The 22,613-nt window shown below is 35.7% G+C and overlaps 1 protein-coding gene across 2 annotated transcripts in view; it reads left to right on the plus strand.

Annotated features, from left to right (window-relative positions):
• NAV3 (neuron navigator 3) overlaps positions 1–22,613 on the plus strand; it is a 1,098,252-nt gene that overhangs the window by 134,117 nt on the left and 941,522 nt on the right. The window contains exon 2 of one of the 2 annotated variants that reach the window (XM_072655445.1): positions 21,557–21,626. The exons of the other annotated variant lie outside the window; for it this stretch is intronic. The gene's annotated coding sequence lies outside the window, so the exon portion shown is untranslated. The remainder of the gene's footprint in view (positions 1–21,556; positions 21,627–22,613) is intronic. 2 annotated transcript variants of the gene reach the window in all.

Consider the following 22,613-nt stretch of genomic DNA (forward strand, 5'->3'; position numbering starts at 1 on the left):
TTCTTTTCTTTTTCTTTCTCTCTTTCTCTTTCCTTCTCCCCCTGCCCCCTCTTCCCTTCCTACCTCTCATTTTTTTCTCTCTCTCCCCTCCCTCTCCTCATCCCTTCTTTATCTCCCTCCATGTCTGTCACTGTCTATCCCTCTCTATTTCTGCCTATCTTTCTCCCATTGTGCTCACATTGCCAAGCTACATTGCATAAAAAGAGACTGATTGGAATGGTGGAGGGACTTGAAGTGCTACCCTATGAGTTTCCCCTGAAGGCTCTGAAGATATTGAGCTGGTGAAGAGAGGTCTTGGGGTGGGGCATGACAGATATATTAAAAATATTTTAGAGTTTTCACATAGAAGTTTCATTGTCATGAGTTTAACTCAATCTTAGATACCCAGTACCTTCCCAATTCCCTTGGTCTTGTCTCCCTTTGATTGGAGAATGGAGTACTAAGCTCTTCTCAAAGTTTTCCTTTATAGTGGTCAGGGATCTGGACTTTCTAGATCACTCTCCACTTTCTAAGTGCTCTCCTTGGAACAAGATGGTACCCCATTGTGTCCTCCCCCCCAATACTACCTGGTTTCCAGCTTTCTTTTGGGTGTAGTCTTCCCCCATTAGATTGTGAGCTCCTTGAGGGCAGAGACTGTCTTTGTTTTTCCTATTTGTATCCCTATTGCTTAGCACAGTGCCTCCTATATCATAAATGGTTCATGTTTATTGCATTGAATTGCATTTGTTTTATCTAATAAAGGAAGATAAGGAAGAACCAGGAGACATGGGTATAAATTTCAGGGGGGCAGATTCCAGGTCAGTATAAAGGAAAGCATCTTTCAAGTAGCTAGATGGCATTATGGATAGAGCACAGTTGGGAAGATCTGAATTTGAATCCTGCCTCAGTGGCTAAGACCCTAGGCAAGTTACTTAACCTCTGTGGTTCTCACTTTGTCTTCTGTAAAATGGGAATGATATTAGTATCCACCTCACAAAGTTGTTTTGAGAATAAAATGAAATAAGATGTAAAGTGCTTTGAAAACCTTAAAATGCTATGCCATGTTAGCTTTTATTGACATTACACAAATGAAATGACTTGCTCTACTAGATAGTGAGTTCTCTGCCACTGAATATCTTAAACAATACCCAGATGATTGCTTGTCCAGACTATTATTGTAGATGTAACTGATGGTGACCTCTCCCCACCCTAAGATCTAGGATTCTATGATTTTATTTTTCTAAAATAGGATAACATTTAATAGGAACAAAAACTTACTGCAAATTGCTTTTCTAGACTTTTTCATTTACTTCTGTAAAAAAGTGTTAGGGTCAGGCTGAGGTCAAAGTCTATTCATATTTTAAATCATAGTTAATATCTTGTGACTTTCAGAACTTTCCAGGGTAAAATTTCAGGTCTAGAATTTCATTTTTCTTTGAAATATTTGATTATTTCTGACATTCTGTATTCCATATCTGTTAATCTAAATGTGAATCTTTCTCTCAACTCAGTTTTAAAGGATGCTAATTCATGCAGTTATAATATGAATTCCAGATAAAATTCCATTATATTTCAGTAGTCAAAGTTCAAACATCATTAGCTGTCTGAGACATAAAGTGAATAACTTTATTCTTGATATATATGTATCATTCATTATTAAAGCTAATAATTGCTTTAATTATTAATAGTAGCTCAAAGGATTGATTTTTCTCTGACTTTGAGATTAATTGGATGGTACTTTATTAGAATTTGAAAAGTGAAATAGTCCCGTTCTGGGTATATTGGAGGAGAAAAGCCTTGCTTTATTTCTAGTTTACAATATTTTTTTTTTGCTATTAATTATTTGGATTTGTAATAGCAAGTACAAATTCATCTATGTTAATGGAAGAATGGATCTCCTCTTCCTTTGAATTATCACCTCTTATTTAAAGACTGTGTTACATTAAATTAGCTCTGATACTTTTCACTTGCAAAGAACACTATTAAGCTAGCCTGGCAGTTATGGTAAATTTAGAGTGTGGACGGGAGGAGCCCTGAGTCCACAGGATCTCATTGCATATGCTTGGCTCACTATTTTGTCTTATAATAACTTTCATAGCTATGATTCATTGTTTCTTTAAATGAAATAATGGACCACATCAATTACATAATTTATGATGACTCTTAGCTCATTCTGATGTGCCCTGCTTATAAAGTAGTGAGACCCACTCTATGAACTCAACAGGAAGATTATCTCTCACAAAAGGCTTAGAGACCTTTAATACAATGCAGATAGGAACTTTCATTAACAATTTTACTGAAATCTATTCATTTTATTTCCCTGTTTTACTGCTATTGTAATTTAGTTTTTAGAGCTTTTTACCTTCTCATTATTTTCATCATAACCATACTCTTGACCATGTTCAACTCCTTCCTATTTGCTGGCTTATTGTTCTTAATTTCTTTAATCGTACAAAAGAAGTTTTAATTCTATCCATGGAATTTGAAGTATGTCATTTCTTAAGTCTTTTACTTATAATTTCTGGGTTTACCCAATCTCATGCTATTCTGTTCCAATAAGAAAACAGTATTCTTTTTACTATGAGATAGGAATCTAAAACTCCACACATTTTATTGGTTAAATTTAGAAAAAAAATTCCACACATATAATGTTCTACAAAGCTGTCTCATTTAGTTATTTCCCGTATGTAGAGTTGTCCTGAAGAGTGGTTTTCCATCTTTCTCAGTCTGTCTGTCCATCACTAGTTGGACAAAATACATATTAAGTAGAAAAGCCCATTGATACTAAAGGCAGAGGATCTAAGACCATGTCTCAATTCTGATAATTGCTATCTCTGTGACCTTAGACAAATTACTTAACCTTCTTGGGCCTTAGCTGCCTTATCTGTAAAATGAGAGGGCTGGATTAGATGGTTTCCGAGGTCCCTTCCATCTCTAGAACTGTGATCCTTTGAATACCTTATGGATCACCAACACCATTCTACCTGCCAGGGCAAAAAACAAAAGGAGAAGAGAGAAAAAGAAAGGAGAGAATAGCAGTAGTGAGATGGAGCAATGGATAGAGGGCTAATTTCTTAAGTCAGGAAGACCTGAGTTAAAATCCAACCTCAAAACACTTCCTGGTTGTATGATCCTGGGCAAGTCACAACCTCTGTTTCCCTCAGTTTCATCTTATGTAAAATGGGGATAGTAATAACACCTACTTCTTAGGGTTGTTGTGAGTATAAAATGAGATAATGTCTCTAAAACACTTTGCAAACCTTAAAGTGATATATACATTTTTATTAAATTATTCAAGCCAAGAATTGATCTACTTACTATTCTCCAACTTGGCATTGCACCTCTGTGTCTTTGCAGACTCTCTCCTACTCCTGGAACGTACTTGTACCTTGATCCTTCCTGTTGAAATTTCTAGCTGTTTTCCAGATTAAACTCAAGTAGCACTGATATTGTCTGTCTATCTGTCTCTTGGTATATGTATCCTTCCTCCCAAATATATTGAAATACAATTATCAATTTTTTTTTAAGTTCACAGGTCTAAAGATGATCACCAAAGGCCCTTCCCTCTCTGAAATTCTGTGATTCATCTAGAGTTTTAGTTTTTTTTTAATTGGTGAATTCAGTTCTAATTGGCAGTTCCTAAAATGTGTTCTGCAGGTCCTGGAAGGTCCCTAAGACCATTTTAGGGGTTGTCAAGGTCAAAACTATCATCATAATAATATCAAGACACTGATTACCTCCCTTTTCCAAATACATATATGTGTGAGGCTAGATTTTGTTCATGTACTTCAACCAAAAACAACATATCACAACAGATTGAATAGAGGAGCAGATATGAGAATCCAGCTGTCTTCTTTATTAAAATGTTTTTACATAAGTTTTTACTTTTACATAATCATGTTCCCCCAGTATCCCTTTGCCCAAGCAACCCAACTGAGAAATAGTTTTTTAGGTCAAAAAAGAAAAAAAAAGACATTAGTATTGGTCATTATGTCAAAAAAAAGGTCTGAAAATATTGACTTACTTGTGGACCTCCTATCTTTGCAAAGGGGTAGAGTGAGAGTGTCTTCTCAAATCTCTTCTTGTAAATCATGCCTTTTTTATGATTTTGCAACATTCACTTTTGTGGTGTGTGTGTGTGTGTGTGTGTGTGTGTTGTGTTTATGTATGTATGTATCTGTGATTTGATCTTTCTATTTTCATTGTGCATTGGAGAGTGCGTGCAATCAGAAAACTAGGTTAATAATTAAGGTGAGAGATGACAAGGTCCTGAACTAGGTGGTAACTGGCGAGTGGGGAGAAGGGAATGAATGAATGTAAGAGATACTTTGAAAGAAGACTTGATAAGACTTGGCATCTGGTTGAATATGGAAAGTTAGACTGTGGGAAGAGTATATGAGAGGATTCTTTAATCTGAGTGCATCGAAAGATTTGAGAAGATAGGTGAATTTATGTGGGGAAAATAATTCTTTATTTTCACTAACCTCTACCTGAAATTTAGCATTTCCTTCAATTATTTCTAAACCTTGTTCTGAGAAGGGGTCTGTAGACCTCAGCAGACATCCCAGTGGGTCTAGGGTACCAAAAAGGTGAAAAACCCCTGCTCTGATTGTTCTTTCACTGGAGTATTGTGTAGCTAAAATTATGTATGTGTGTGTGTGTATAAATGTTTATATTGATATATGAATATGTTTATAGTGACATGTTATATATAAATGTGTTTATATTGATATATTATATATAAATATTTGTATTTTTATGTTTAATATAAATAATATAGACATGTAGATAGCTATAGATATAGACATATGATGCTTTTAATTTTAATTGCATTATTAACCTTTTCTCCATCACTTCCTTGAGTTTTGACAATCAATGAAGAAAGTCCTGATTTGTAGCATTTGCCATTTTCAAGGCATAAATACTTGAACTGAAATTTAACAATTGACTCTCACAAGTCAGTGTGAGCTGGCTTTAGTACAACCCTGATTAAAATGTTCAATAGAAACATGAAATATTTCAGTGAAATATTCAGAGGGTTGCAGATAGGAATAGAGCTGGAGGACAAAAGGTTGTGTCATGGAGACATCTGGAATTGTAGGATTGCTGTTAGAAGGGACTCCAAAGGCCATATACTCCTATTCCATCATTTTATAGAAAACAGTGTTAAGGGAATTCAGTGATTATTTTAACCTTAAGCAAGTTCTTACAGGTATTAAGTATCAGAGATAGAATTTAAATACAAGTCTAATAACTCCAGACTGGGATTGTGCCTAATGGTGTTTATGGTGGGGTCTGGGTTGTTATGGTGGACTTGAGTAATGGCTTCCTGGAAGTATTTATTAGTTATGTTACTCCCACTAGTAATAGGTAGAGATATGCCTGAATCTAGTTGTAAGTCTGTTGAGCTGTCTCTAGTCAATACGCATTTATTAAGAACCCACTACATGTCAGGTACTTTGCTAAAAGTTGAGGATATAAGAAAGTTTAAATCCTTGCCTTCAAGAAGCTCATGGTCTAATGGAGGAGGTAAGATACAGACAACTATTGTACAAACAAGGCATATGCAGGATAAACTGGGGGTAGTTTTAGAGGGAAGGCATTAAGATTAAGGAAGACTGGGAAAGACTTCCTTTGGAAGGTGAAATTTGAAGGAATGCAACAAAGCTAGAAGGTAGAGATGAGGAGGAAGTGTATTTCTGGTGTGGGGAACAATCAGTGAACATACTCAGACTCAGATGATTGAGTGTTGGCTTCAAGATACTTGTGTGACTGGACTCCAGAGCAAGTGGAGGGGGTGTAGGTATAAAAACACTAGCAAGTTAGAAAATCAGCAAACATGTATTAAGCACCTACTCTATACTAGGGACTGTACTAAGTGCTATGTCCATTCATCTTCTTTCTGCCATAAGAATTTTATGTACAATATATAGTGTGGTGAATAGTTAATATACTCAAAGAGGAATTGACACTGATGAGAAAGAGAGGGAGAGTGAGAGAGAAATAGAGACAGATGGACAGAAAGGGAGAGACAGAGGGAGACAAACAGGCACAGAGAGAGACAAAGAGGCAGAGAGAGAGAGAGAGACAAAGGACAGAGTCAAAAAGAAAAGGAGACCAAGAGAGGTCTTTTAGTAGGCATTAGAATTTCGTAAGCCTGGGGTTGGTAACTAAATCTTAAAATCTGTGAAGGAAATAAATGTGGCAGACCTTGTTCCTCATAAAAATAGATTAACAGTGTATAAATATAGCATTAACATTTGTAATCAGAGATAAGATTTTATCATTATGGTCAATTAAAATATAAGCTTTGATTTTTTTATATAAAATACAGAAACATAGTCTAGCAACTTTATCAGTATTTGCTGATTTTGTATTGGATCTCTATGTATTCCGCCTAATAATGGCCCATTAGGCATATTACCACTTCAGGGAGGCAAAATGATAGACAACAGTATGACTTTTGCCATCTTAATGCCACAATTATAGTCCCCCAAGAAGAGATAGGACATTTCTTTAAATTTGCTTCAAAAATAAGAAGAATGAATTTCCTGACACCTTAAGTTGGCTTCAAGTTCACTGCCATTTCTTTTAACACTTTGGAGGAAAGCATTATGGTTTCAAAGAAGAAGATGAGTGGTAAATAGAAAACTAATTGTATTATCATTCCAAGTTTTTCACATTATAGGACCCTACAAGTCATATTGACTTAGAAAACCACAAATTCATGTTATCTATGTTTTATTGCATTTTAATTTATTTTTAAAACATTTTTCAGTTGTGTTTTATTATGGTTTGACTGAGTTTCAGAAAATTAGGAGTTTCACCAGGGCATTACACCATGTTCCTTATCATCTTAAAGTTTCATAGTACCTCTTATTACTACAAAAAGCACAACCGAAATCAGTGTTGACACCTCCCTTTTGGGGTAGGAAGAATTTACCACCATGATTCCTAGGATAATATAGTAGGTGTGTTGATGGAAAGGGCATCAGAAGCCATGTAGTCCACATTTTTCATTTTATAGTGGGGAGAAAACAAGGTCCAAGGTCTCAAATGCCATTTCCTACTCCATTTCATTTTACAGATGATGAAATGAGGCAAATAGGGTTAAGTGATTTGCCCAGGGTCACAGCTAGCAAGTATCTGAGGTTGAATTTGAACCTGACTTCAGGCAGGACCCTCTATGTACTACCTGACTGCCCTTCATTTCCATTATAAGAACTTAAATTCTAGTTTTTACTTTTAGATGGGAGGAAATCATCCGTTTTGTTTTCTCTGGGTTCAATAGGCAGGAACAGCAGTGGTATTAAGTAAGATGGAAACAGAGGATCACTACAGTCTACTGACAGGTTGAAAGTGTATTCATATTTAAGCCATAACATTTCATGTAGAAATTTATTTCTCTCTGATCCCTTTGCACACAAAGTCCAGGAGTTCTGCCAGCCTCAGAAAAAAAAATCAAAAGTTTCATTTTCACCTTATGTATGAGTTATTCTTCAATCTTCTATGGACCTCTTATTAAAAATAAGGAATAAAAAAAATCACCACTATTTTCTTTTTCTAAAAGAGGTTTGTTGGAATTAAATTCCTAGTTTCTACCATCATATTTTTCTTCCCACCCTTCAGGGCCATGAAGATAATCACTGGTCTAAATGCCCAAATCTCAAATCAAACTTAATAGAATTTTATAAGAAATTGATCACCTTTTGTCTCTCCACATAATTCCTATCACTTAGGATCTTTCTTTGGAGAAGCAGCACCTATGTTTGTTTCTGACAGATGTTGAATTGTCTTAAATCTCTGCATGGCTCCCCAGGGAGCAGCTTGGTATATATAGTTGGAGCCAATGCAAACTTTGTGGGATGAATAAGGTATTTGTGAGATGATCGCCTTTTTAAACTCTCCATTAAGCTTCCCTGAAATATTACCACTTAGGAGGTGGAATTTCAGCTACACAGGTTGTCTATACTACCAGTTGGTGCTTTCTTACAAGATGTCTTTAAAAAAATGACTTCATGCCTATATATCTCACCTCCACAATGGATTGTAAAGCTATTGAGGGTATAGGCAATTTCTTATACTTTATCAATATTTCTTTCCTCTCTAAACACATGCTACAGTCTCAGGCACATAGTAGGTCTTCATTAAAATATGCTTTGAATTGATTTATTTTTCAAGAGAGCAAGAATTATTCAATTACAATGGTCTTGAGTACCAAAGGGTTGTTTCTCTTATAAGAACACAAGATAAATGAGTTTTCCGTCTATTGTCAGTTTCAGAGTAATAAATTGGCTTTATAATATCATTTTATTTATATAATATATCATGATATATAGAATATCATGATATAATGTCATTCTCTTTAATTTCAGACAAGACAGGGTTGATTCCTTTTTATCTCCTGTTTTCCATGATGAGCAGAATCTGCTGTCTTCGATCTCTTAAGTGATGTGTTTTTCTATAAATGATCCTAAGAAGCAAATGGAGGAAATAGAAAGCAAAAATCAGACAAAGAGGGAAGATTTTTACTTTTTTTTTTGTCCTTGTGGATCCATTTATATGTTTATATATCTGAGGGTGAGGTGATATGTAGTTGTCCCTTTATGTGCAAAATTGATTTTAGAAATAATACCATTGAGTAACTGGGTTACATTGAAAGAAGGGAGGCCAGTTCTGTGAGCCATCTAAAGATCCCTGGGAAGAAATAGGGAAGTTTAGTTTGGAAAAGGGAAAACTGAAGTCAGGCACATTTTCTGGTCATGTGGAAGGAAGTTCAAATTTGTTCTTTGTGACCCTAGAGGGCAGCAAGGAGTTATGGGTAGAAATGGCAGAGAGATAGATTTAGGCTTTATGTAAGGAAACTCTGCCAGTGGTTACTCTCCCAAAATGGAATTATCTCTCTTGGTCATCAGTCAACCATCCTTTATCAAGAGCTTTCTTCATGCCAGATGTTGTGACAGGCATTGAGTTCCCTCAGATTGGAAGTCTTCAAACAGAGACCGCTTGGACCCTTTGTTTAGGTAAAGTTAGGCTAAGTGACCTCTGAGATTCTTTCTAACTTGGGGATTTTGTGTAATAACTTCATGTATGAAGTTACTGCAGTGCAAATATACTGATTTCATAACCCTAGGAAAAGCACCATTAGTGCCCCAGGCAAATTTCCAAGATGATAAACTGTAAGGGGTGAAAGTTGCTGACCTACATTGCTGGGGGAAAAAAAAATCTCACCAGGAGCTCCCTTTCATTGATGAAATCACAAATCTTGTACCGGAAACACAGTGTTAATATGTGGGTTAGAACCTGTATTTCAAAGTCATTTAGCATAACCTCCTCATTTTATAGAACAGGAAATTGACGGCCTGAGTGAGGGAAGGAGTTTTTCAATGTCAAGTAGGTAGTGAACAGAAGAATTAGGTATCAAACTCAAGTCCTCTGACTCCAAATACGTCATTCTTTCTGCTATGCCATAATCAGACTAATTGGTTTTCTCCAAAGAGTGTACATTATCGACATTGTTTCTGTATTTAATCTATTTCCTTTGACTGGAGATATCTTCATCTGCAAAGCTTTTTCCTTCAGAGATAAGTAGTTTAAGGGTAGATACTAATCTTTCTGTTGAGGAAGACTTTTTCTTTTTTTTTGATAGCTGATTTTTTACAAGGTCATTGACAAAACATGCCTGGAATTGTCCTAATGAATTCCTCTAGTAGTTAAAGTTATTTGTTTTGTTTTGTTTTGAATTTATATTTTTATTTGTTTTATCTTCTTTAAAAATTTTATATCCATTTTGAACTTAAATACATGAAGTAGTTAAAGTTACTAGTCCTCAGTGAGTACTTGTGATTACTGATACATTTATTGTACTAAGTGGCATGTTTTGGTTTTTTTTTTGGATCTTTTTCTTTTCACATTGAGTTTCAAGGTATGTTTTTCCATGAGAAAGGAGTTGGAACTTTGAGCTGTTTTAACTAAAATTATTTTATCTTAATTATGTAAGCACCATGCCTTGTTATTTACTTTGTTTGCTAAATTATAGTGAGCATATCCTTACTAACTTTCTGCTATGTGCTGAACAAAGCATAAGGTGTGGGTCTAGCTCGAAGGTTTAGATGATGTAAAATAGCTGCCCTCATGGATTTTATCATTTAGTAATGGTCCTAGTGAAAAAAGACATGTAGAAGAAATAGAGATAATGAAAACATACGAATATGCAATAGTACTTGATAAATGCATTAGTATCCCTGTTCTCATGAAGCATATATTTCAGGAATATGCTGGTAAATGCTTAATAACTGGCTCTTTGGGGAAATATGTATACATACATATATATATATATATATATATATATATATATATATATATACACTTATATATGTATTGATATATATATACACACATACACAATGCATTTATAAGCTTAACTGCATTAGTAATTTTTTTCTCTATCACTTTCTTAATTTTAGGCAATCAGCAAAACAATAAAGCAAGCCTTGATTTGTAGTGTTTGTTGATTTCTGGGGTGTAAATGCTCATTTTGAAAATTTAGCAGTTGTCTTTGACAGAAGGTAGCTCCAGCACACCCTGACAGAAAAATGCCATTAAAAAAGTACATTATATATTTGTAAGACAAATGCCCATGTCTTGAATTATGAGGTCCAAAGAGGATAGTATCTTAAGGTCATTTCACAAAGAGGTGCAGTTTGAATTAGGTTCTAAAGTATGAATCACAGATCTAGAGCAGGAGAAGACCTCAGAGACAATCCAGCCCAATCCACTCATTTTACAGATAAGGGAAAGGAGAACCAGGAAAGTTAAGTGACTTGGCCAAGGTCACATGGTGAATAAGCTTCAGTTGCATCATTTAAACCCAGATCCTCTGACTACAAAGCCTGTACTCTTTCCATTAAACATCAGAATGTTGCAACAGGTAGCAAAACGTTGAGCTAGGCACTTTATGAAATTTTTACTATGTGCCAGGCATTGTGCTAAGTGTGAGGGATACAAAGAAAGTCAAGGAGCTCTTAGGTGGGAGGCAAGAATGGACACAGCTATGTGCATAGAAAGATTGAGAAATGATAATTTGAAGATAATCAATAGGGGAGAAACAATATTCCAGGTATAGTGAAGGCATGAAGACATAAATCTAAATATGAGGAATGACCTTGAAGCAGGACAAAGGATAAGATGGAGGAAGAAGAACTTGGAAGAGAGTGTGTTTTCACTGTTAACTTTCTATACGTTTGCCATAGTGGTATTATAAAAAGAAGTGGTCAGCCTTTGAAATATCACAATACATCACAAGAAATCCTATGATCATTCTATATTTGTGGATTAGTCCATAAACCTACTTTAGGACGTTTTTGAAGAGAGACAGATGAACTTTAAATTAACTGGCTGATTGGCTAACGCCTCAGGATATTTCTCATATGAACATTGATTAAATATTTCCTGATTTAAGTGTTGTCAGCACACTTGCCAATATCTGAAATAAATATTTTATCAAGAGGCAGCTTGATGTACTGAAAAGAATATTGGACTTGCTGTCCAATGGTTCAAATCTCATCTCTGATGCTTGTGAGATATATGAACTTAGATCACCAGGACTCTCTGAACTTTGTTTTCCTCACATGCAAAATGAAGCTAGCATCTATATATCCATCCCTCAAGAGTTATTGTGAGGGCTGTCCATTGAGATAATATTCATGAAACACTTTGAAAACCTTAGAGTACTAAGTAAGCACCAGGTAATGTTATTATTATTGTATGGATGAGAAGTTAGTGTGGTATATCTACTAACTTCCAGGCAAATTTTGTTTGAGATGCTTCCAGGTTATCAATTAACTGTTGAACTTGCTGCTTCAGAAATCCACTGGCTCTTAAAACCCAACTCTCATTCTCAATAGATTCCTTTCGAACCACATATGAATCATGGCCCACCGTTATCAAGGACTGAATTAAATCAGCCAGATACGGTTTCTGACTCCAGTCCTTAGTGCCAAAGTGAACCCATCAGGGGGTCAATTAAGGAGTATATTGATTTTTTTTTCTATAAAAGGCTCTTAGCCCAGATAGCGCTTACCAAACACATGAATATATGGGTGTGTGTTTACTGTCAAACTTGATCAGTAATATATATTGTTCATGTGAATTTTACATGTTTTGTTTGAGTACAATTTGAAATAAAATAGGATTTGTTTTTAAGAGGGTTACCCATGAATTTTCAGGGCTTACTTCAGTAGAGAAAGCATAAGTATAGTTTTATAAAGAGCTTTCTTCCCTCCTCCCTTTCCTTTAGTTTCTTCCTTCTTTTCTTCCTTCCTTCCTTCCTTCCTTCCTTCCTTCCTTCCTTCCTTCCTTCCTTCCTTCCTTCCTTCCTTCCTTCCTTCCTTCCTTCCTTCCTTCCTTCCTTCCTTCCTTCCTTTCTTTCTTTCTTTCTTTCTTTCTTTCTTTCTTTCTTTCTTTCTTTCTTTCTTTCTTTCTTTCTTTCTCTCATTCTCTCTCTTTCTCTTCCTTCCTTCCTTCCTTCCTTCCTTCCTTCCTTCCTTCCTTCCTTCCTTCCTTCCTTCCTTCCTTCCTTCCTTCCTCTCTCCCTTCCTTCCTTCCTTCCTTTCTCTCTTCCTTCCTTCCTCCTCTCTCTCCTTCTTCCTCTCTCCTTCTCTCTCCCTTCCCTCCTCTCCCTCCTTGCACTCTTTTCTTTACTCCCCACCACCCAGAGGTTTTAAAGATATGATATTTCTCTCCTTTTCTTTAAAAAAGAAATTACTTACATATGAACACCCACCTTTAAGTAAATTAACACCATGAAGAATAAATAGTATATATAAACTTATATAATAAAGCTAATTTGGTAGTGATTACTTATATTGCAAAAAGAATTCTGTGCTTTACAAAATAATTCTCTGTAGCATTCTTTTAAATGGAATTAAATGTGATTACATTTACACATATTCAATGCAAATGTCAGTTTTCAGAAAAAAAGTTGTAATGCAGAATGAGCTACACTCTTAAGATGCTTATTTAATGTTATTAAATAATATAGATCTTATACTATCTTTATTGCTTTTGTTTTCTTATATTGTCAGTGTCTACAATGGGTCTGAGAAGAAAATCTATTTGAAAATGAACATAGTCTTATTGAATCTTTCTATTTAAAGACCAAAGAACATTTGTTGTATTTTCACTGTGCATTCCAGGCTCTGGGCTAAGGTGCTGGGTAAGCACATACAAAAGTGAGTTGTACCTGCCTTTGAGGATATGATATTCTAACAAGAAAAGGGATCCTTAATAGTTTTTTTTGTGTACCATATATCCTTTTGGCAATTTGGCAGGGTTTATGGACCCCTTCTCTGAATAAATTTTTAAATATACAAAATAAAATATGGAACATTACAAAAAATTATATTAAAATGCATTTATCAAAACATAGGCAGCTAGTTCTCTTAGTGAGATGAGTACTGAATTTGGAATCGGGAAGACCTGTGTTCATAATCAACGTCGGATACTTATGACCTGTCTGACCCTGGGCACTAACTTAACCTCTCTCAATACTATCTGTAAAAGGGGGATAGTAATAGCCCCTTCCTCACAGGTTGTTGTGAGGATCAAATGAAAGGACAAAGGTCAAAATCTTTGTAAATTGTAAAACTCTCTATAATGCTGGATAATATTTGTGGCAATATTATTAATATTAATTCATAATAATTTTAATAATAATGATAATGTTATCTAGCATTTAAGGTTTATTAAGTGCTATGATAACAAAAACAGCAATAGTTTTAAAATAAGTTCACAGAAACCAGGTTAAGAACCCTCTGGGAATACAACATATTTTTGGGAGTAGTAGTCAGGGATGTTAGCTTTGGTATTTAAGTAAATATAATGAGTTGATAATACATGGTCATGTTGAGTTGATTTTATTCCCCATGGCAATGGGAGCTGATGGAAGAATTTTCTTGCCAGGTGACTTTAGGAGTCACTTTGTCAAGGTCCACTAGCCTGGGAGGATGGAATCAGGCAGTTCCTGTCTGTAAACCTCTAATGTAGTTTATAGCCAGCAAAATCCATACTGATGTGGCCAGTGTTACCCACAGGTCAAGTTGAACATTCATCATGGTGATGAGTGAATGCTAGTGAATGCTGTCCAAGGTCCTAAGAATGCTGGATTTTCCTGGCGATTTCCAATCCTGACTCATTCCACTGAGTGAGGATGTTTTAACCTTCAGAACTACCTCTGCCTATAATTTCATTGTCTAAACCTTAGACAACCTTATTACGGTATAAAGTGAGCAGTTCCAAGTAGAACACCTGCTATTGAGATAATGATACACTACTAATTCCTTCCCCTGTCTTTACTTCTTACCTAAAGAGTGGCTATTTCAATCTTTCCCATTGTACTTTGTGAGACAAGAAAGCTGGTCCAGTCTGTCCTTTAACATTGTTCTTCTTTCCCTGTGAGACACTGAGAATCTTTTCCATGCTCATACAAAGTCGCAGTGAGAATGTAAAACATTTACTCTCTTAATGAAATACTCCTGAGAGGTGAAAGATAAATAAATCAGAAATTTTCATTTTCCATATATGATGAATAGGTTTGGAGTGCTCCAGTGAAATGAGCTTTTGATGGGACTTTTTTATGTGGTGTGCTATGGTGTGGTGGTGGTGGTGGTGGTGGTGGTGGTGGTGGTGGTGGTGGTGGTGTGTGTGTGTGTGTGTGTGTGTGTGTGTGTGTGTGTGTGTGCGTGTGTAGAATCTGACTCAACTGGGAAAGCATTTTTCCACGCTTACATCTAGCTCTTTACCACATGGGCCAGGGTGGCATCTTTTCCAGGTTAATTTCTAACAGATGCCACTTTAATACCATTAAAATATGAGATCCTTGAGCCCAGAGACAATTTTTGCCTTCCTGTGTATCATTAGCATTTAAACACTGTGACTGGCACATAGTAAGCACTTAGTAAATGTCTGTTGATTGACTGATCCTGCTAGTACACATCAAGGAATCTTGATTGCTGAGGAATAATAATTAACTTGAGACTGGTTCCAATTGTGACAAGTCAGAAGAAAAATGTTCAGAAATAATTTTATTGCTTTTCAGTATCATAGGGAAGTGAGTGTCTGCATCCTGAGGGAATATAGCATCAATGCTCTGAACTATGAATTTTTTAATAGAATCCTTGTCTGCCCATAGTTCTACTTTTAGGTCTGGCCTAATTATCTTCAGACCTACGTCCTCTGAATTTATATTAATTTATACAGCTAATAGAAAATTATTTCCACTTTATTTCTTTTACCTTATGAGTCTAAAGGAAAACAAATACTTCTTCCCCAAAATGGAACAAACAACAGTAATAATCCACCAGACATATTATAAATCAGGAAGGAATTTTAACCTTTAGCTTCAGAAAGTTTCTGTAGTTAACCACATGATAGGATTGGAATATGGTTCATGAAAACTTAGGATTTTCTTTATGATGCATTCCTTTGGGTTCCCAACATTAAATCAGAAGAAATAGATCTAAGGTTTTAGCACAGTACAAAAGAATGTTTCACAAAATTCAACCTCTAGAATGCTGGTGGTTTGTTTCTTTCCTGGCTTTCATCAATTCTACTTATTTTTATTGTATGCACAACTAGATTTGCTAGATTTCCTTCCGAGGATAATTACTGATCACTTGGTGTTTTATACAGGAACAATCATGCCATGTTCTCTGCCCTAGGAAAATAGTGACAGAGTACCAGCAGCAACACTTTCTGAATATATATTCTGCACACTAATAGATGTACCTATCATAGTTATGGTTAGTTTTAAATTTTTAGCTCCTGTTTGCCTTCTATTCTTATTTTCCAATTTTCTAGCCCAGTAGACTTTAAGTGAATGAGTTAGAAAAAAAGAGTAACCCGTTAGAAATTCATAGTGAGCCTGACATCTATTTATTTATTTATTTTTATTATGGAGTCTGCAATGGTTTTCAAGAGTCAGATATTGGCAGCATTTGACCCCCCCCCCAAAAAAATAAAAGACCAATTTTAGGTTCATTGCGAGAAACAGGTAAAGTGATAAGAAAACAAAATTTTTTTTCCTAATTTTTTTTTTTGCTGTATGGTAGATATGTGATGTTGAATGATATGGGGAAAAATGACAAATTTTGAGTCAAAGAATCTGGGTTTGCTACTTTTGTGACCTTGTGAAAGTTACTTAACCCTTTTAGGACTCAGCTCCTTCTCGGTAAAATGAAAAGAAGTGGACTTTTGGTAAAAGTTTTGCATTTGGAGTTAGAGTACCTGAACTCAGATCCTGGTTCTGTTACCATCACTTATATGACCTGAGGCAAGTCACTCAGCCTCTGTTGGACTCAGTTTCTCTGTGAAATGACAGGTTTAGATCAGATGACTTCTAAGCCCCCTTCTGCTTCCAAATCCACGATCCTATGTTGCTTGTCTCTGCTTCGTCATACTAGATCTTAGTTTGGTACTTTGGCAAGAGAGAAATTACCTGAGTTGGCTTCTACTGTATTTCCTGTCTGGTAGCATACTTTTTGTTTGATGTGGAGGCTGTTGTTTAGGACTTAGGTCATTCATGCTTACAGTGCCCTGCTGGTTGCATTCTTATTATTTTTTATGGCACTCTAGAAGTGTACACACAATAAGTTTTGAGAAATGGATCCTAGCTTTTAATACAGCAGAAAAACCTACCTCCCTTTTTTCTACTTCCTATGATTATTATAGAAAAATTTATAGTGGGGAAAAAGAGGGCAGTGTGGTGTGGTGGAAACTATATCACCTTTGGAGTCAAAGGACCCAAGTTCAAATCTTAACTCTATCAGTTCCTATCTGTTATGACCTTGAGTAGGTTGTTTCAACTGGTGGAGCATCTCCTAGCTCTACTTCCTATGATGGTCAGCTTGTAGTTATTAAGTTCCTGCTACATGCCAAATTGTAGTCTGGCCATTCTAGTAACACAATCTATATACATCCTGTGCTCCTTCTTAACTTTGGATTTTTAATAAGTAAATTTAATTCAGCATTTGGAAAGCATCTATTACATGCAAATACTTGGTTGGTGGCTTAGTTAGAAATAGTCAAAAATAAAAAAAAAAATTAGTCCGTTGCTCTGTTCCAAATGTTTTTGAGCAGTATGGTTGAAATGGTATGCTAGAGATTTGCTGGAAAGAATTAATCTTCATGCCTAGAATCCACTATCACCTAGCCTCACTTCTTAGAATCACTGGTTTCCTTTCAAATTCAAGTACTGTCTCCTAAGTGAGGCTTTTCCTGAGTTCTACCTACTCCTCACAAAATTAGTGCTTTTTCCCTAAAATTATCTCCTATTTGTTTTTCTGTATGTTTCATATGCAACCACATATGCACATATTGTCATCTCATTTAATTCAAGCTTCTTGAGAACAAGGACTGTTGTAATTTTGTCTTGGGTATCTCCACTGGTTAGCACTGTCCTTGGCTATATAGTTAATCTTAATAAATACTTGCTGATTGATTAATCAAGCTATACTTTTTACCATGGGATGTTGGTAGATAGTGGAGGGGGGAGTAGGATTAGTGTTAGATGGCTTCTGTTAAAAAGCTATTACTATGATCTGGCCAAGATGTGATGATGATCTGAACTCTGCTCGTAGTGGGAATAGGATGGAGAGAAGACAATACCTTTCACAGGTATCATGTAGGTATTCTCAAAAGGATCCAGGAACTAGTAAAATTGACAGATGAGGGAGATGAGTCAAAGATGACATTGAGGTTTTGTGAATGGACCACTAGGAGAATGGTGGTGGTACTGATAGCAATAAGGAAGTGAGAAAGTCAGGACCTAGGGAGACATGATTGTAGTTCATCTTTATATAGTAAAAGGACTTTATGGTAAAAGGAATGAGGCCTAGTAGATACTGTTAATGTCTTCTCTGAACTGTTCCTTATAAAGTTCCTCTGAAAAGAAAGCTAAGTTTTAGGCATATTAAGTCTTTTCTGAAAAGTTCAGGTTGAATGACTCTGACATTGTATTTTAATAATTTAGTCATTAACACGATGATATCTAAATAATTAGCTACTTATCATACTTTGAAAACATTGTCATCCATAAACAATAGGCTTCAGTATCTACTCCCTTCCAAAATTCTATCTGCAAAATATTTGATATATAGTACAGATTATTTTAACTCAAGTTAAACAAATGAAGGAATGTTTAAGGTAGACTAGATGAGTACATTTTTGACTATTAAGTGTTAAAAGCTAGAGAAAAATTTTTTTATGGTTTCCTTTTTTTGTGCATTTGTTTATTTTAAGGTAGAAAATACAATGGAGAGACCAGATTTATTTGTTTTTAGTTACTTAGCTTTAGAAACTTAAAAAACATAAAGTTGAGACAACCACTCCAATTGTTTATGCCATTACAGACAATGTGTAAGAAAATCTTAGTGTTGTGTGCCTGGAGATATTCAAAGACTGAATATGTACAATATGTCACACAGTTCTTTGAACAAATTATATATATATATATGCACACACATGTACATGTACATATACATACATACATATATACACATATACACACATGTAGGTATATGTGTATATATTCATCATATAATATCAAACTCCTCTCCTCTACTCTCTTCTTCTCTCCTTTCATCATCACATATCTCATCTCATATCACATATCTCATTGTCTCATCTCATCTCATCTCATCTCATATCACATCATCTCATATCATATCATATTATATGTTCAGGCAGCCGAGACTGGTCTGGGCCAACTGATCTTTAGCAGTCCTAGTTATGGTCTGGGCTTATAAACTTTAGAGATATAAAGGAACCTCAGAAGGTCATCCATTCCGAGCCTTTCATTTTGCAGATGAGGAAATGGAGGTCAAGGAAGTTTAATCACTTGCCCAGGTTGACACAGGCAATAAGCATTGTGGATGACACTTGGACCCGGGTCCTCTGACTCCAAAAATTCCTTTCTTCCATCCAATTTCCCCCTGCCTCTTTGAAATATCATGTTCATAGCAATATGTGCTTAATACCAAGTTAACAAGATTGTTGCAGATAGTGTCAAGAGCCCTTCTCCTCCACATCCTCAGACATAATATAACTCTTATGTAGGACTCACTGATCCCTTGGCTAATTTAATACTCAAGTCATTGTAGAAATTGAAATTGACTTTGTTTGGAGAATATTTGGATCATCCTGCCATTAGAGGTAGTTGGACATAGCCTGAGGTGTCACAAAACCTGATATGTTATACACTATGCAGTGTGTACTATTCTGTTCCTTAACAAAATTCCCCATAATAAATACTTGTTGACTGAGTGATTGACTCCCCTAATCTTTATGCAAGATCTGTGACAAGATCTTAAACTTTTTCCATAAGTTTGCTTTCTCCTCAGCATCTCCTAGAATTGTTTCTCTGTTCAATCCTATGCTCTTATCTCACTTATAGCAATAGGAGTATCAGGTATCTTGGTATAATAGCCCTGTGATGCAACTTGGTGGGCAGGCATCAGCCCCAGCCCCAACACAGACACAGACACAGATACACACACACACACACACACACACACACACATATACACACACAGCAGGTGGAGCAGCTACTGAACTGAAATGTAGGCAGTCCATTCTGGGTTCCTCAGAAGACTGAAACTAGAAAAGAAACGGAACCTACATTCTTCCTATCGTCTGTGTTCAATACACGGTGGTCATATTGTTGTAACCTTATTAGCTAAATACTCTGTGGATTATGAAAGACTATCCTTATTCCTAGGTATAGGTTTGTTTTTCATTTAAGAAGGCTTCATTGGGGATATTGATCCAGAATTTTAATGTAAACAGCTGTAACAACAGGTAACATAAGATTTACAAAGCACTTTACAAATATTATCCCATCATGTCTTCATTACAACCCTGGGTTGTAGGCATTACTATTTTCTTCATTTTTCAGATGAGAGAACGGAGGCAGAGAGAATTTAAGTGACTTGTCTAGGGTCACACAGTATATATCAGGAGCTGGATTTGAACTCCGTCTTCTTGACTCCAGGCCCAGCATTCTGTTCACTGTACCACCCAGAAATGCATATATTTAGAATTTACAAGAAGATGCTAATAATTGTGGAGTGATAAATTTCCATTGGTTTTGATTAAAGAAAGGCAAAGTATATTTCTACTGTGTTACACACAAATCGTGAGGGGAAAATTTAGTATGTGTATCTGGCTGCCCTGTAATTTCCTAATTTATTTTTAATTTTAGATAGTGGAAATAACCCTTTTTCTTTAGCTACTGCCTGCACTTCATCTAGTTAATGTTCTTTACTGGATTTGTAGAAAGCTTAAAAAAAACCTTATTAAAAATAAACTACGAGTGACTTTTAAATTACTTTTCCCCCACCCTCACAAGAAGTGATTTTGCTGCTATTCTGGTGTTGTTAAATTAAGATTTAACCCAAGAATTTCATATCTAAGGGGCAATGCGTCTATTGTATTTGTATGAGAATTAGGTATCTGCTTTATTAACAGTGTGTGACCACCTGACAGCACCACCCCTCCTCCACATTGTGGTCTCCATGATGCATAGTAACACTATTTAAACTAGTAATGAACATCTGGCACTTGGATTGATTAAGGGTTATTAGGAGCTGGCATAGTGTGTCTTCCCTGCATATCCTCTTTGCCTGTGATATATAAGTGTACAACAACAGGATGATAACACAGTCTTAAAATCATACCTCTTTATGTATGGATCTACCTGATTTGTGAAACCACAAAGAGAATTTTCTAGTTAAGTTCCTATTCACTGATGTGTATGAGAGACATTATATTATTTCTCAAGATCTATGAATAATTGAAATTAGGATATTACCAACATGAAAAATCAAATTGTTTGAAATGATGTCATTCAAAATTTACCCTAAATGTAAATTTTTAAGATGTAGCAACCTTTTGAATAATTTACTATCCTAGTTTTTTAAACCAGCCAGTTTGCTACACTATGGTGGTAAACAGAGAGTAAAATAAAAAAAAAGTGATATTTATTTCAATTTGCCCAGCATGTCTTCATTTGCCTTAGGTGAGCTGAGTGGCTATTTATAAATCTGAGTTATCATAACAGAAGTAAAATAAGGAGCAGGAAATTATAACATCTCTAACAAGGACTTCTTCATAGCCTATTATAAATTTATCTGGGAATTTACATAAAACTCCTTGACCAAAATTCTTTTCAAACCAAGAGACATAACTAGAGGGGTACAACATGTACTTTTCCTCAGATCTCTGACATGAGACATAGTCTATTTTCCTGTCATATTCCTCCAATTGTCATCTCTTTTCCTTTATCCATCCCTCCACCATGATGCCCACCAGAGTGGAATCTCCATTAGCCTCCCTTCTGCTGTATCTCCATTCTTACACCCAGAGCACATGAATTGGGGACAAGGGAGGATACAGAAGAAAGCCCCCGAATTTTAGGATAAATAGACATATCTGTTTGAGAGATTGGTATGTAGACTTCTCCTTAAATAGAGATTTAAAATATAGCCTGGTAAATTCTAATGATCCCTTTTCAAATTTTCAGGAAAACATTCTCCTAAGAGGTGGTACCTGAGTTGAACACTGAGAGAAGATAAGGACTCTAAGAGGCTAAGGTGAGGAGGAGTTATATTTCTTTGTATGTTATCTCCTCCCTTAGGATGTAAGTTTCTTGAAGGCAGGCAATATCTTTGCCTTTGTATCCCTAATGTTTGGTGTGTCAGTGCCTGACACACAGTAAGTGCTTAATTAATGTTGTTCTTAAGTTGTTTCAGATGTGTCTAATGCTTTGTGACCCCATTTGGGGTTTTCTTGGCAAAGATACTGAAGTGGCTTGCCATTTACTTCTCCAGCTCATTTTACAGATGAGGAAACTAAGGCATATAGGGTTAAGTGACTTCTCTAGGGTCATACAACTAGTATGTGTCTGAGACTGGATTTGAACTCATGAAGATAAGTCTTCCTGATTCTAAGCCTAAGGCTCTTTCAACTGAGTCACCTTAATATTTGTTGACTAATTAATTTCAGACCTTGAAAAGGCACAGGAATGGGTGATATAGCTATACATTCATGAAACAGTAAGTGTGGCTCAGGTAAAGAACCATAAAAGGGGATCATTTGAGATACATCTGGAAAGGTAGGGCCATACAGTGAAGGACTCCAAATGGTCATGTCTTACCATTTTATCTGCGATATAACGGGCAGCTTGATCAAATGCCTTGTTGAATTCTAGGTATGCTACATATATGGGATTTCCCTTCCTATGCCAATTTATCACATCTTTCACCAAAGGAAATGAGATTAGTCTAGTATAACCTGTTGTTGAATTCACACTTGTTCTTGATGATCATTACTTTCTTTTAAAATATTTTTCAAGCATCCTTTCAATAATCTATTCTAGATTTTTGTTTCCCTGTATTTGATGCCTGAGCTTACCAATCTATAAAAAATCCAAATCATCTCCCCCCTTTTCTTGAGAACCAGGACTTTTGCCTCACCAGCTCTGTGTCACCTATACTTTTCTACACTATTTTTTGAAGATAACAGACAGTGCCTTAACAGCTTGATGGCTTATGTGGTCTGCTCCTGGCAACTTGACGTCA

The sequence above is a fragment of the Notamacropus eugenii genome, chromosome 3 (genome assembly GCF_028372415.1).
Source record: "Notamacropus eugenii isolate mMacEug1 chromosome 3, mMacEug1.pri_v2, whole genome shotgun sequence".
NCBI classification, from domain to species: domain Eukaryota; kingdom Metazoa; phylum Chordata; class Mammalia; order Diprotodontia; family Macropodidae; genus Notamacropus; species Notamacropus eugenii.